This window comes from Harpia harpyja, unplaced genomic scaffold, assembly GCF_026419915.1.
Source record: "Harpia harpyja isolate bHarHar1 unplaced genomic scaffold, bHarHar1 primary haplotype scaffold_75, whole genome shotgun sequence".
NCBI lineage: Eukaryota > Metazoa > Chordata > Aves > Accipitriformes > Accipitridae > Harpia > Harpia harpyja.
The window spans coordinates 358,887-373,969 of NW_026293419.1; the positions used below are offsets into that span (position 1 = coordinate 358,887).

At 53.1% G+C, this 15,083-nt stretch overlaps 1 non-coding gene across 1 annotated transcript; it reads right to left on the minus strand.

Moving 5' to 3' along the window:
* Positions 1-5,097: 5,097 nt before the first annotated feature.
* On the minus strand, positions 5,098-5,182 carry LOC128138633 (small nucleolar RNA SNORD45). The gene has a single exon (XR_008234100.1). It is a non-coding gene; the product is annotated as a small nucleolar RNA SNORD45 (small nucleolar RNA).
* Between the last annotated feature and the right edge of the window lie 9,901 nt (positions 5,183-15,083).

Sequence of the window (15,083 nt, forward strand, 5' to 3'; positions counted from 1 at the left end):
TATCCCAGAGTCAGGCTTTTAGAATTAAAGAAAATCTTGACATTAATCTTAGCATTTTAAACCGAGAAAAACAACCCCTCGGGATCATATATCAATGGGAGGGAAGTCACAAAGACTTGTTAATAATAGAATGGATCTTTTTAGCTCACCAGGCCCAAAAACCCATATTTTCTCGAATTGAAATGATTTCAGAATTAATTATAAAGGGGAGACGTCGGATTATTGAGATTTGTGGACAAGAACCACACACGATTGTCGTTCCTTTGACTCAAGGATATTTACAATGGTGTCTACAGAATACTCTAACTTTACAAATTGCTTTTGCAGATTTCGAAGGAAAGATAGATATTCATCTTCCTGCACACAAAATGTTTACCTTGCTACAAAATATACAACTAGAAGAAAAAGAATTGTGTGCAGAGTTACCTACTGATGGTCCTACAGTATATACGGATGGCAGTGGAAAAACAGGAAAGGCAGTAGTAGTTTGGAAAGAAGGTCAGGTATGGAAAAATCACATTGTCACATGTGAAGGCTCCCCCCAAGTGGTGGAACTTCAAGCTGTAATAGAAGTATTTAAAAAGTGGCAGGATGTTGAGGTCAATATTATTGCTGATTCTTTAGATGTGGTAGGTGTAGTAAAACGCTTGAGATGGGCTTATTTGAAAGAAATTGATAACATCACATTGTTTGAAAAATTTAAGATGTTGCTATTTCTGTTAAACCAACGGACAAAGTGTTATTATATAATGCATGTGTGAAGTCACACCAGTTTGCCTGGATGGATCACAGAAGGGAATAAACGAGCTGATTTGCTAGCTAATCCTGTATGGACCGGGCCACCCCCCAATAAACTTCTACAGGCACGTGGAGCTCATAGTTTTTTCCACCAACCAGTGAAAGTATTAGCCAAAGAGTTTCAGGTTTCTATAGCAGATGCCAAAGCCATCATTCAATCCTGTGCTGAGTGCCAGAAATTATCTGGGCACGGAGATGGCGCTGTAAATCCTAGGGGTCTGCAGTCCTTGCAATTGTGGCAGACTGATGTGACTCATGTACCAGCTTTTGGAAAATTGTGTTATGTTCATGTTTCTGTTGATACATATTCCTTGATGATATGGGCCACAGCACTTGCGGGCGAAACAAGCCGACATCTACAAACACACTCACGACAAGCATTTGCAGTAATGGGTGTCCCGGCCCAGATAAAAACAGATAATGGACCATGTTTTATAGCACAACGGACTCAGGAATTTTTTCAGCAATGGGGAGTTACTCATATTACTGGCATTCCTCATTCTCCCACAGGTCAAGCTATAATCGAACGTACTCATAAAGTATTAAAAGACTTTTTGGAAAAACAAAAAAAGGGGGAATTTAGGGAACCTCCTTCAAATAGACTCATGAAAGCAATATATGTGATGAATTTTTTGACCCTGCGTGGAGAGTCAGTTGTCCCCCCTGTAGTTCGGCATTTTCAAACAATGAATAGTGGGATTCAAAATATTGATAATGGGTGGAAAGTCTGGGTTAAAAATATGGAGCGTCAGCAATGGGAGGGACCTTTTAAAGTAATAACGTGGGGCCGAGGTTATGCTTGTGTCATTACAGAAAATAGGCCGAAGTGGATTCCAACTAAATGGACGAAACCTTATGCTGAGATTGATATGGAACACGCTGACTGTAGTAAGCAGCATGACAGTGGCACCAGTGATTGATCCACATCATTTAACACCGTGGGACAGTAAGAATGTTTGGGTGACACTGACAAAAGCTATTAATCAAACCTCTTTTTGTGTGTCATTGGCATTAACTGAACAGTCTTTCATTCTTATGTATTTTATTAGGTATAATGTTGCTTTTGCCGTGTTTAATTAGCTGTGTTCATAGGTTTTTGCAAAGGGCAATACAGCATGTTGTTACTTGTCGAAAAACAAAAAAGGGGGAATTGTGGACACATATTTAGCTAACGGTCGCGAGAGCATTCCAGATGCCTTTAGAAGACCTTGAACAGAATAAACAAGAAGACAAAAAAAGAAAGATGCCAATTAGAAGAACACAGGTGCACATTCCAAGATAAAGGGAACTTGGCACAAAGAACCGCAATTCGGCAGTTTATCTTGACCAATTAGACTGAGACAAGTTTCGCGTGTTTTAGTTAATATAACCAATTGTGTCCTATGTTTATGCGCGTGTACAGTGTTAGTATAACCAATTATATCTTATGTTTATGCGCGTGTACAGCGTTGATATAACCAATCATATTTCATGCTTGTGCGCGTGTACAGTGACTTTGCAGAATATGTGACTATAAGTATGTGTGTGTTTTAGCAATAAAGCGTCGTCTGCTGTCTGCTCTCAAGATTACAGGCGTCTGTCTACTTCAATCTCCTCATACGACGTGATGGAGCGGGTGGCCCTGCAGAGCAGCCCCGGCGCCCTCGAGCATTTCCACATGAAGCTTTTCTGAGCCCAGCGCAACCTCTACCTGGCCGGTGTCGCCCTCCTGCTCTCCTTGTGAGTTTGGGGGGGGGGGGGGGGCAAGACTGGGGGAGGGGATCTGGGGGTGCCGCGGAGCCCGGCTTACCCTGCCTCCCGCAGCCTCCTGCGCCGCCTGGTCACCCTCATCTCGCAGCAGGCCGTGCTGGGCGCTTCCAGCGAAATGTTCTGGAAACAGGCGGAAGGCGCCAGCCAAGCCGCCTGAGGTTACACGGAGGATAACGATGCCTTGTGGAAGGTATGGCGGGAGGCGGGGGGGGGGGCGAAGGAGGCATCCAGGCGCCTCGGGCCCTGATGTGCCCCCCCCCCCACCCGCCAGCAGCTGCAGGAGGCAGGGGGTGACGGGGGCGGTCCGTCGTCCCCCTCCCACGACAAGAACGAGACCCTCAAGGCCAAGGTGGAGAAGCTGAAGGAGGAGCTGGCGGCCAGCAAACGCAGTACGGGCAGGGCTGTGGGGGGGCGTTATGGTGTGGGGGGGCGTTACAGTGTGTGGGGGGGGCGCTGCTGGTTTATTTGGGGGTGACCCTGACACAGACAACCCCCCCCCAACAGCTCTGGAGAAGGCGGAGAACGAGGTGCAGGCCATGCGGTGCCAGGCCGAGGGGCTGACGCGGGAGTATGACCGGCTTCTGGACCAGCACGCGCGCCTGCAGGTAGGGAGGGGGGGGGGCACCCCTAACCCCCTACGACCCCCCCCCCAACCCCCTTTCAACCCCCCCCCAACCCCCTTTCGTACCCCTTAACACCCCCTCTGACTGCCCCCCCTCCCCCGGCATCCCATGATGGCCCCTGGGACAAGAAGGAGGAGTGATGACTCGGCCATGCCCGGCCACACCCACCGGGCCACGCCTTCCCCCCCCCCATCCCAGTTCAGGGAGTGGGGGCAAAACTTGGACAAGGTGTTTCCAGCCCCCCGGCCCTTACCCTGTGTTTGGGGACGCCCTGCTCTGTGGCAGCACTCCGGGGGGGTGGGGGGTGCGGGGGGGCTCTGAACCCCATTTCAGGGGGTCCGAGCCCCCCCTTTTGCCCCTTCCGGGGGGGGTTCCCCAGGTGTGCACAGTGGGGGAACTCCCCTCCCCCCCCTAAACACACCAGCCTCTGCTTCAATAAACATGTGGGATCAGGCCACGCTCATCTCCACCTCCCACCCTCTCGGGGACCCCCCCCCAGCACCCCAATTTCCCCCCCCCCAGGTCCCTTTTTACCCCCCCGTTGTCACCCAGGTATGGAGATCCCCGAGGCTCAGCCATTTTTATTGGCACCATGCACAGGAACGGGGAGCTGGGGGGGGGAGGGGGGCAGCTCGTTTGTCCGTCCGTCCAGGCCCCACGGCCATTGCAGCGTGGGGTTAGTCCGTCCCATCCGTGGGTCCCGTAAGGCTGCAGGGACGGCCGTGGGGGCCGTCTCACCATGGGGCTGGCCGTCTCGCCGTGGGGCCGGCCGTCTCACCGTGGGGCGGGTTCCTCCATCAGCAGGGCACCCCACGCGCTACAAGGCGGCGTGCAGGACCCGGGCCTGGCCCCGCAGCGCTTCGAATTCCCTCTGCACAAAATCCGTCAAAGCTTTCCGCATTTCCACCTGGGGGGGAGGGGGGGGGAACGAGCCGGGCCCCGTCGAGCCGTGGGGCTGGGAAGAAGAGACCCCACAGAGCCGTGGGGCAGAACGGGGTCGTTTTGTGTCCCCCCCCCCCCCCCGCCGTGGGGCAGCTCCCCCAGCGCTCACCGTTGACGTACCCTCCGCCCGGAGTCGCTCCAGGAGGGGCCGGACGCTGAACGGTCGCCCCACGACCACCGTAATTCACTATGGGACAGCGTCAGTAACCCCCCCGCAGCCCCCCCCCACCCCAAAGCCCACCGCCTGCCCCATAGCCAGCCGCACAGCCCCCCCCCCCCCCCAGAGCCACCCTACCCTGCTCTCAGTTAGCGAGGTTTAGGAATACCTCTGTGGTGCCGCTTTTGGGAGTTTCTCCTTGGAAATCGAGGCAAGAGACGCCTTTCCCAAGGTGCAGAAGAAACCGCGTAGACTTGTGCGTACTTTCTAGGTCATGCAAGTAAAGCCAGATGCCAGCCAGAGACCGGGAGCGTGTTTGCATTTCTCCCCGATAAGTCAAATGCCCTATTTTTCATGGGTTTCTCATAGGAATAGGAATCGTGAGCGGGCACAGAAGGGTTTCTGTGCTGGGATACAGGTCATTTTTTTGTCATCGCAGCTTGCACGGTGCCATTTTGAGCGTTGACAGCGCACCGATGTTTAGCTACTGCTGAGCGGTGCTTATGCAGAACCAAGGGCTTCTCCGTTTCTCGCTCTGCTGCCCCAGCGAGCTGGCTGGGAGGGGACACAGCAGAGACCGCTGCCCCAAGCTGACCGACGAGGTACCACGGTCCGTTCCACGTAGTGTCACGCTCAGCAAGAAATTCGGGACTGGGGGAGTCTTCCCAAGGCAGCCGTCGCACCAAGATGGCTGGGCGTCTGCCTGCTGGTGAGAGGTGGTCGGTGGTTGCTGTCACGTCCGTTGGTTTCCTTTTTTATTCCCTGCGCTTGTTAAACTGTCTTTATCTCGACTCCCTTAGGTGACAGCCTAAGGAAAATGGAGCCTCCTGGGTCTCAGAGTAATTCCAGAGCTAAAGCGGCGACAGACATCGGCTCTGGATCAGATAATACGTGCCGACGCTCATCGCTGACCCAAGAAGACATGCTCCTCCTGTCCTACCCGAGGGTTTCAAATCCAACACGCTTTCTTCCTAAAGCAGGACGCTGCCTTATTTACTTGTAACGCCGTTCCTACACTCCTTGAGATGCGGCTAGAGGTGGGTTACGCAGACCATCAAGCCGCCGTTTGGGAGCACCAGAGCCTTTTGGGTACTGTTTGTCACCACCGTTTGCGTGAGAAGGGAACTAAAACACAATAGACGGCGAGAAATTTAACCTGCCATGGAGATAGCTACGGTGAGCAAATCCGATTTTGTGCTTTACAAAGCATCATTTTTAAAATTCAACCCTGAGTTTCGCAAGTGTAGACCCTTATTTTTATAATGCGAGCCTCAATGTTAGGGCAAAAAGCATCAATTTAAAAGACCAAAGCCTACTTTGGGGGGTGCAAACAGTCATTTTTAAGGTCCAGACCCACATATATGGAGTACAGAAACTAATTTATTAGCTCCAAGGTCCGTTTTTAAGGTTCAGAGACTCATTTTAAGGGCCCAGAGCATCATTTTTAAGCCCCAAAGTCTGATCTGGAAGGACCAAAGCCTCATTTGTAGAGTCTAAATCCGAATTTATACAGTCCAAAGCCTCATTTTTACTTTCCAAACTCTTAGCTTTGCCTTCCAAAGCCTCATTTTAGTTTCCAAAACCTTCATTTTTAGGGTGCAAAGGCTCAGTGTTAGTTTGCATAGTCTCATTTTCAGGGTCCAAAGCCTCTTTTTTAGGATCCAGACAGGCATTTTTAGGGTCCAAGCTGCATCTGGAGTGTCCAAACCCTCATTTGGAGGGTCCAAAGCCCACTTCTAGGGCTCAAAGCCTCATGCTTAGGTTCCAAACCCTCATTTTTAGGGTCCAAAGCCCACTTCTAGGGCTCAAAGCCTCATGCTTAGGTCCCAAAGCCTCATTTTTAGGGTCCAAAGCTTTGATTCTAGGGTTGAAAGACTTCAGTTGTAGGCTCCCAACCCTCATTTTAAGGTACAAACCCCTCACTTAGGGCTCAAAGCCTCATTTCCTTAATGCCCAAGGCATATAATGAGCATCCAAAGACCCATTTGTAGGGTCCAAAGCCCCGTTTTAGGGCCCAAATCCTTGTTTTTAGGCTTTAAAAACGGCCCTTTGGAAATGGTGACTCATATGGGCCCTGGCAATATGAAAGAGGGGTCTCAGCATCCCCGGGCCCCCGCTGCCTGCGGCTGTCTGAACCTGTCCCAGCTCTTTCTGGGAGACGGAGATCGCCGCGGGAAGGGGTTACTGGGAGGAGGTACTGGTCCGGCCGACTTGGGAGGGTCCGTACCAGTTCTTTGTGCTCTTTCTCGTTAGCGCCCAACAAGAAGAGGGTGGAAGACGACCTCCGGCAGAGCCTGCCGTACCTGCGGGACACTCGAGCCACCTTGCCAGCGGTGGCCATCAGGTTCATCGGTGGGCCACAGTCCTTGGCCGCAAGGTCTTGCCGCACGGCACCCGAGGAACCGGAGCTGCGGGATATCTGCGACGGCGAGGAGGGGCTGGTGGGGCAGGGGACGGGGACTGGGCAGGGTGCCGTGGTCTGCAGGGGACTCCTGGGGGTCTCTGCAGGCAGTGGGGGGGTCACGGCTGCTCCGCTGCCTTCTCTTGCGGCCCTCCCGCCCTTGGCGAAAGACCCTGAACTCTCCGTCAGGACTCCGGCAGCGGAGGAGATCTTCGTCCCGATAAGAGAGATGCCAACGTCGGGATGGAGCCTGCAGTCGCTGTGCTGCTGGCCCCTGGTAAGCCCTGAAGAAGTGAAATCCTCCTCTGGAAAACAGCTGTATTTTAATAAATTTAGGGTTTTTTTAATAAAGCTGGAACAACAAGCCCAGTCCCATGCTGTCCTTCCCATGGAGAACACCCAGAGCGTGCTGAGCAGACAGCGTCATGCCTGGCTTGTGCTGCTGCCTGCAGGACAGCACAGCGGGACCCAGGGTGTCCTTGCAGAAAAGTCCCAGCTGCTCCGCTGGACCACAGAACCCGGAGAGGAGGAGGAGGAGAGAAGCTTTAGCCCAGCCTGCCTCTCCTGAGACATCTCAGGGCACCCGTGCTCTGCCGAGCTGGCAAATTGTCATTTGTCCTGGCATCTAAACCCTCTCGTTTACAGGGGAGGTGTGCTGGTTTGGGCTGGGATAGAGTTAATTTTCTTCACGGTAGCTGGCATGGGGCAATGTTTCGAGCGGGAACAAGGGGTTATACCAGATGTCCCGAGTGGGGACAGCCCAAAACTACGTAAGCCAAGCGGGGCAGGAACAAAACTGCCACCAGCCACCTCGAGCGGGAATCTGGCAAAGCTGTGGCTGATGGAAAGCTGACAAACCCTGGAGGCAGGAGAAAAGGCGGGTCGCAAGCGGTGTTCCCCAGGGCTCAGGATTGGGACTGGTTCCAATAGCTTTATCGATGATTTGGACGAGGGGATCGAGTGCTCCCTCAGCAAGTTTGTGGATGACACCAAGTTGGGAGGATGGGTTGATCTGCTGGAGGGTGGGAAGGCTCTACAGAGGGATCTGGACAGGCTGGATCGATGGGCTGAGGCCAATCGTATGAAGTTCTACAAGGCCAAGTGCCGGGTCCTGCACTTTGGTCACGGCAACCCCTTGGAATGCTACAGCTTTGGGGAAGAGTGGCCGGAAAGCTGCCCGGCAGAAGAAGACCTGGGGGTGCTGGTTGACAGCCGGCTGAATATGAGCCAGCAGTGTGCCCAGGTGGCCACGAAGGCCAACGGCATCCTGGCCTGTCTCAGAAATAGTGTGGCCAGCAGGAGCGGGGAGGTGGTTGTCCCCCTGTACTGGGCACTGGTGAGGTGACACCTCGAGTCCTGGCTTCAGTTTTGGGCCCCTCACTACGGGAAAGACGTTGAGGTGCTGGAGCGTGTCCAGAGAAGGGCAACCGAGGTGGTGAGGGGTCTGGAGAACAAGGAGAAGGGTCTAGAGAACTTCCGAGGAGCGGCTGAGGGAACCGGGGTGGTTTAGTCTGGAGAAGAGGAGGCTGAGGGGAGACCTCATCGCTCTCTACAACGACCTGAAAGGAGGGTGTAGCGAGGTGGGCGCTGGTCTCTACTCTCAAGTAACTAGGGATAGGAGGAGAGGAAACGGCCTCCAGTTGCGCCAGGGGAGGTTTAGTTTGGATATTAGAAAAAATTTCTTTACTGAAAGGGTTGTCAGGCATTGGACCAGGCTGCCCAGGGAAGTGGTGGAGTCACCATCCCTGGAGGTGTTCAAAAAGCGCGTAGACAATGCACGACACAGCTGGTTGTACTGGGTCCTCCTGTAGAGAACTCAACTTTTTTACATGTGCTTCCGTGCAACAATATTGTCTCATCTCTTTTCAAATGTCGTCGCCCTGCAGTCGTTGCTGAGGGAATGGCTCCGCCACAAAGGATCCTCTTTCCCCCGGAGAAGATTTACATGGACTGGCAGCAACGATGCAGAGCTGGAGCGGGACTCCACAACTCGGGCAATATGTGTTTCCTCAACTCCGTCCTGCAGTGCCTGACATACACCCCACCTCTGGCCAACTACCTGCTCTCTCGTGAGCACAGCCAGTCGTGGGAGTACTTTTAGGAACAGCTCCTTGTAAATCTGTCGGGCACTTCCCAAGGATTCCAAGAATCTGGAATTTAAGAGAAAAGCAGCCCTTCTTTGCCAATTCCCCGAGTTGGTCGTCTTTGAACACTCAAGCCTAGAAGGCACTTGTCGTATCTAGCTGTGGCCGTCTTCAGAAGGGCACCCCTTTCTAGCCCCAGGTCTCGGTCCCTATTCCTGCAGGTTAAACCCTCTTTGCTTATTGCACAGAAATATTCTGTCAGTTTAACATCCCTCTGAAGAAAGTTTTCTCTGTGCTAAAATGTCCTGGGCTCGTTGGGATGCTGTCGCCTTGGGAGGAGCGGAGACCGTTCTTAGAACTTCAAAATCCTCACTGGGTTTCCCATTGCTGCGGATGTTTTGCTCACCTAAGGCTCTTGCTTCCCTCCCTTCCTCTTCAGGCCGCCAGCCAGGCTTCTGCATGATGTGTAGAATGGAAAAGCACGTTAACAGCGTCCTGCGCTTCTCAGGCGGTGCCATCTATCCTTCGGCTGTCGTCAGCATTCTCACACGTGAGTCATTTCGGGTGCTTTGACAAGTTTTCTTCTGTTCTTGTAGGAGAAAGCTACTAACTTCTTCTTTTTTAGCAATAGGAAAACATTTCCAGCTTGGCAGGCAGGAAGATGCCCATGAGTTCTTACGTTATGCTATTGGTGCCATGCAGAGAGCTTGTCTGGGTGGAATCAGCAAGTAAGCACAAGCAAATTCCCTTTGCAATGTTCCCGAGCCCTTTGGACTCCTTGGTGCAGTGCCATCAAGGAAAAACTACGCCCAGGGCTTTCACACAAAGCAAAACTCCGGGAGGAGATAACTCTCTGCCTTACCATTTATTTCCAGCTTGGACATCCCTTCCGAATCGACTACCATCGTCCACCAAATATTTGGGGGCTTTCTGAGATCCAGAGGTACTTTTCCACAACCATTGCTCTCCCTGGAATTGTCTGTGTCCTTCTGTCGGCCTGTGATGAACAGCTGATGGTGTGACTGGCGTAGTAGGTATGAAGGACGTAAAGCGGCACAGTCAGTCGACTTCCCCATCGCTGAGCATTTTGAATTTCCTTCCAGTCACGTGCTCGAGCTGCAAAGTGGTTTCTGATTCCTACGAGGCCTTTCTGGATATTCCTTTGGATATCAAAGTAAGAGAGTTTGTAATTGTGCTTCAAGATGTCGCAAGGCCCCTGTAGCTTTCCAGAATCAACACAGTTGCTTTAAAAACGCATACCGTGAACACAAGAGAGCCTGGTGGTGGGTGGCAAGTGGAGTGGAAGGATCCCTCTGCGTCCTTCTTCTTTTTGCCCTCCCTCAACACCCGTCTGACGGGTGGTATTATTTTCATTATTGATGACCCCGCGCACCATCGGTAGCTGAACTGAGCAGTGGCACAGAGACGTAGCTCTTGATAGCCCCGCGAATTGAGGGAATTGAGGGAAATGTTCGGCATCGTACCCTCTTTCTGCCTCCTTGTGGGCGCTGCTTGCAGGTTCACCTGGGTCTTCTTGTCAACTCCTGATAAGTGTTTGGGCGAGGGCATTTCCCGGAGATCAGTTCTCTGCTTTCTCACTCCTCCAGGCAGCCTCAACTGTCACCGCAGTGCTGACGGACTTCGTGAAACCCAAGCAGCTAGATGGTGAAAACTGCTTTAAGTGCAGCCAGTAAGATGATTATTAACACCATATTAATACTAGATCCTGCGTGAAGGTGCTGCACATACTCTAGCATAAGCCATCTTTTCACATAACATAATATATTAACATAATAATTCACATAGGTTAGATGCACGATAATGAGGCACTGATATTTTAATATGGCTCTGTGCATTTGAACAGCCTTAAAACAGCGTAGGGGGGTGTGAGACATGAAAGGATGTCTGGCCTTCTTGGGGCAAGATAGGGCGTATACGAAGGTTGCATTTCAGCACTTGGCTCTGTGCTTGGTTTCAAGGTGTAACAAGACGGTTGCCGCCTCCAAGAGGTTTACAATCCATCGCGCACCCAAGGTTCTCACCGTGTGTCTGAAACGGTTTGAAGATTTCAGTGGCGGGAAGATCAACAAGGTGCGTATGCAACTGGAGCGCAACGTTCCCTTCCTGGAGCGGGATATTTCCCAAAGCAGTACGCTCTTTCACAAGCCGTTCACGTTGAGTTTTTCGCGTTCCCTTCCGGGGAGAGGAGAGTTGCCGCGGGAAGACAAGCACGTACTCTGATCCGGGAGAGCTGCTTTGGCCGAGAACAGTGTCCTGCCACCCAAACCATTACCTGCTGCTTTGGGGAAAAACCAAGTGTTCATGAGCCCCAAAGATGTATTTATACACCTCTGGTCTTGGAGGGCTATTCCGTTGTCGTGGTTTAACCCCAGCCAGCAACTAAACACCACGCAGCCGCTCAGTCACTCCCCCCCACCCAGTGGGATGGGGGAGAAAATCAGGAAAAGAAGCAAAACCCGTGGGTTGAGATAAGAACGGTTTAATAGAACAGAAAAGAAGAAGCTAATAATGATAATGATAACACTAATAAAATGACAACAGAAATAATAAAAGGATTGGAATGTACAAATGATGCGCAGTGCAATTTCTCACCACCCGCCGACCGACACCCCGCCAGTCCCCGAGCGGCGAATCCCTGCCCCCACTTCCCCGTTCCTATACTAGATGGGACGTCACATGGTATGGAATACACCGTTGGCCAGTTTGGGTCAGGTGCCCTGGTTGTGTCCTGTGCCAACTTCTTGTGCCCCTCCAGCTTTCTCACTGGCTGGGCATGAGAAGCTGAAAAATCCTTGGCATTAGTCTAAACACTACTGAGCAACAACTGGAAACATCAGTGTTATCAACATTCTTCACATACTGAACTCAAAACACAGCACTGTACCAGCTACTAGGAAGACAGTTAACTCTATCCCAGCTGAAACCAGGACATCCGTGTAGTATTTCAGGATCATTTCCAAGCACTCTCGGTCTCTTTGTAGGTTGTGAAGTACTCCAACTGCTTGGATCTTCGCCCGTACATGTCTCAGACAGACGGAGAACCGCTCTTCTACTCTTTATATGCTGTCCTGGTGCATAGCGGTAACAGGTGTCATTCAGGGCACTATTTCTGCTACACAAAGGTAAAGAGCAACTTCCTTCCACGCACGAGAAAAAGGCGTGCTGAGGAAGACAGACTTTCACGGCAGTGATACCGGCAGCCAAGGATTTGGGGGAGAAGGTCTCCTTAGAGGCTGGGTTGGGTTTGTTTTGGCGTGCTCTTGGTTCTGTAGTTTGCTGCCTGCGTTTTTGTGGAGAAACCGTGCGGTTCATCTCCAGATATCATTGCCTTTTTTTTTACAGGCCAGCAACGGGCTGTGGTACGAGATGGACGATTCATCTGTGGATCTTTGTGACAGCAACACGGTTCTCCAGCAGCAAGCCTATTTGCTGTTCTATGTCAGGTAATAACAGAAGAGTACTTAAAGGGAAAGATGGGAAGGGACTTTTTATGAGGGATTGTAGTGGTAGGACTAGGGGGAACGGTTTTAAACCGAAAGAGGGCAGGTTTAGGTCAGCTGTTAGGAAGAAATTCTTTACGGTGAGGGTGGTGAGACACTGGAAGAGGTTGCCCAGAGCAGTTGTGGATGCCCCTTCCCCGAAAGTGTCCAAGGCCAGGTTGGATGGGGCTTTGAACAACCTCACCCCATGGCAGGGGAGATGGAACAAGATGATCCTTAAGGTCCCTGCCGACCCCAACCATTTTAGGATTCTATGAAATGGAGGCCATAGGGAGGATAAAGATGAGGTCTTGCTTCAATAAGGGCAGACCCCAACCAAATTTCAAATTTGTAGGTTTGGATACCTCTTCTCTCTGTCATAGAAACTGCTCCAAGAAAATGGCTGGACCCCAGGGAAAGCTGCAAGAACAGCCCTAAACAGAAATCACTTTTTTTTTTTTTCTCCAGGAGCTCTGATTTAAGGGGAGGAAGGCCTTCTTCCCCACAGATACCATCACATGCCCATGCCTTCCCGAGTCAGTGGGCGGCCGGCAGCAAGAAGGTAGATCCTGTGGGACCACCTTCTTCCTAGGACTAAGGTAACTCTGGGGAGATGGATCAGTGGATTTCTTTCCGGGATCTTGGCATCGTTCTCTTTTCCCTCCCACGCTGCAGCTTTCTTCAAAGCTGCAACGCTTCTCCCTCTCAAAGCATCCCACCTCCATCCACCCCATTTGTCCACCTTTGGGTCTTCTGCCTTTGCAGCCCTCCAGGAGAAGCTCTGGGACGCCCTTAGCTGTCCCGTCCCACAGTTTCTGGGGGTTCCCCACTGTTCTGGTCCTTTCATGGGGAAAGGTCAGGGCCTTTTCACAGCTCTCTTTGCAGGACGTGGCGGTGGGCATGGAGGATGCTCCAGAGGACTGCAGCTCCTCTACAAGAACCAGGACCAGCCAGTTAAACCAGGCAGATGCGCGGGAGGCATCTGCAGCCTGGGCAGGCAGGCGCAGCACGGCCTCGTGCGCGTCCAGAACCCAACCCGGCTTCCCGTTCCGCTGTCAACTGTTTGACCGTGGGCCGCACGCTGCGCAACGGGACGACGAGCAGGAGGACGGATTCACCTCCTGTTCCTGCTGCCAGAGGAATGGGGCCAGGGAGAGGGCCTGGAGCAACTTGCCGCAACGGGACAAGGATTTCTGCAGCTGCCTCGTGGCCACCAAGGACTACAACTACTCAGCAAGGAGGAGGACTAGTCCGAGTCACGAACAAGCTCCCAGGACTGACTCAGCTCCGTGGACCTCCAACTCCAGCTCCCAGTGGGCTCCCGCATCCAGGGCTGCTTGGGAGCAAAGATTGCTGTGGGAGAGAGAGCGGAGCCAATCCCCACTGCGGGGTTATAATCTCTGCAGCCGGTTCGTGGAGAACACGGACAACCGTGGCTCAGCGAGGAGGAGGAGAACTAGTCCTCCGAGTCACGAACAAGCCCCCAGGACTGACTCAGCTCCGTGGACCTCCAACTCCAGCTCCCGGTGGGCTCCCGCATCCCGGGCTGCTTGGGAGCAAAGATTGCTGCGGGAGAGAGAGTGGAGCCGATCCCCGCTGCAGGGTTATAATGTCTGCAGCCGGTTCGTGGAGAACACGGACGACCGTGGCTCAGCGAGGAGGAGGAGAACTAGTCCTCCGAGTCACGAACAAGCCCCCAGGACTGACTCAGCTCCGTGGACCTCCAGCTCCCGGTGGGCTCCCACATCCCGGGCTGCTTGGGAGCAAAGATTGCTGCGGGAGAGAGAGCGGAGCCAATCCCTGCGGTGTGGCTGTAAAGTCTGCAGATGGTTCGCGGAGTACACGGATGACCGTGGCTCAGCGAGGAGGAGGAGAACTAGTCCTCCGAGTCACGAACAAGCCCCCAGGGATGACTCGCCTCTGTGGACCTCCAACTCCAGCTCCAAGCTGGTTCCCGCATCCCAGGCTGCCTGAGAGCAAAGATTGCTTCAGGAGAGAGAGCGGAGCCGATCCCCGCAGTGTGGCTGTAAACTCTGCAGACGGTTCGCGGAGTACACAGACGACCGTGGCTCAGCGAGGAGGAGGAGAACTAGTTCTCCGAGTCACGAACAAACCCCCAGGGATGACTTGCCTCTGTGGACCTCCAACTCCAGCTCCAAGGCGGTTCCCGCATCCCAGGCTGCCTGGGAGCAAACTCAGTTGCCGGAAAAAGAGCGGAGCCGATCCCCGCGGCGGGGTTATAATCTCCGCAGCCGGTTCGTGGAGTACACGGACAACCATCGCTCCGCAAGAGGAGGAAGAGGTGTGAGAAGAAGTCCTCCACGTCGTGAGCAAGTCCCAAGGGATGATGCGGCCCCAGGACCCTCCAGTGCCCGCTCCAAGCAGGCTCCGGCACCCAGGGCTGCTCAGGATCAAATCCTGCTGAGGCAGAGCGAGCGAAGCAGATCCCCGCGGCAGGGTTACGATCTCCGGAGCCGGTTCGTGGACACCGCAAACTACGACCCCTCAGCAGGGAGAAGGAGGGCTTCCCTGATGAGGGAGAAACACAACGTCTAACTTCTGCAATGCTGGGGAGGAGGAAGAGGAGGAAGAAGAATCCATCAAGTAGCAAAGCAGGGACCAAGCTGCACGAAGGACACCAGCAGCCCACCCTCTCCCTCCTCCCAGTGCTGCCTCTGGCCAGGAAAAGCTCAGAAAGAACTTCCAGAAATTCGGACAACTCTGCCAGCTGGCCCACCTGCCCACAGGTCCCTCGAGGAAGAGCTTCTATCTGTTTTCGGGATCACCCTGCAAAAACAACACTCGGTTAGAGCCAAGAGGCAGAAAAGC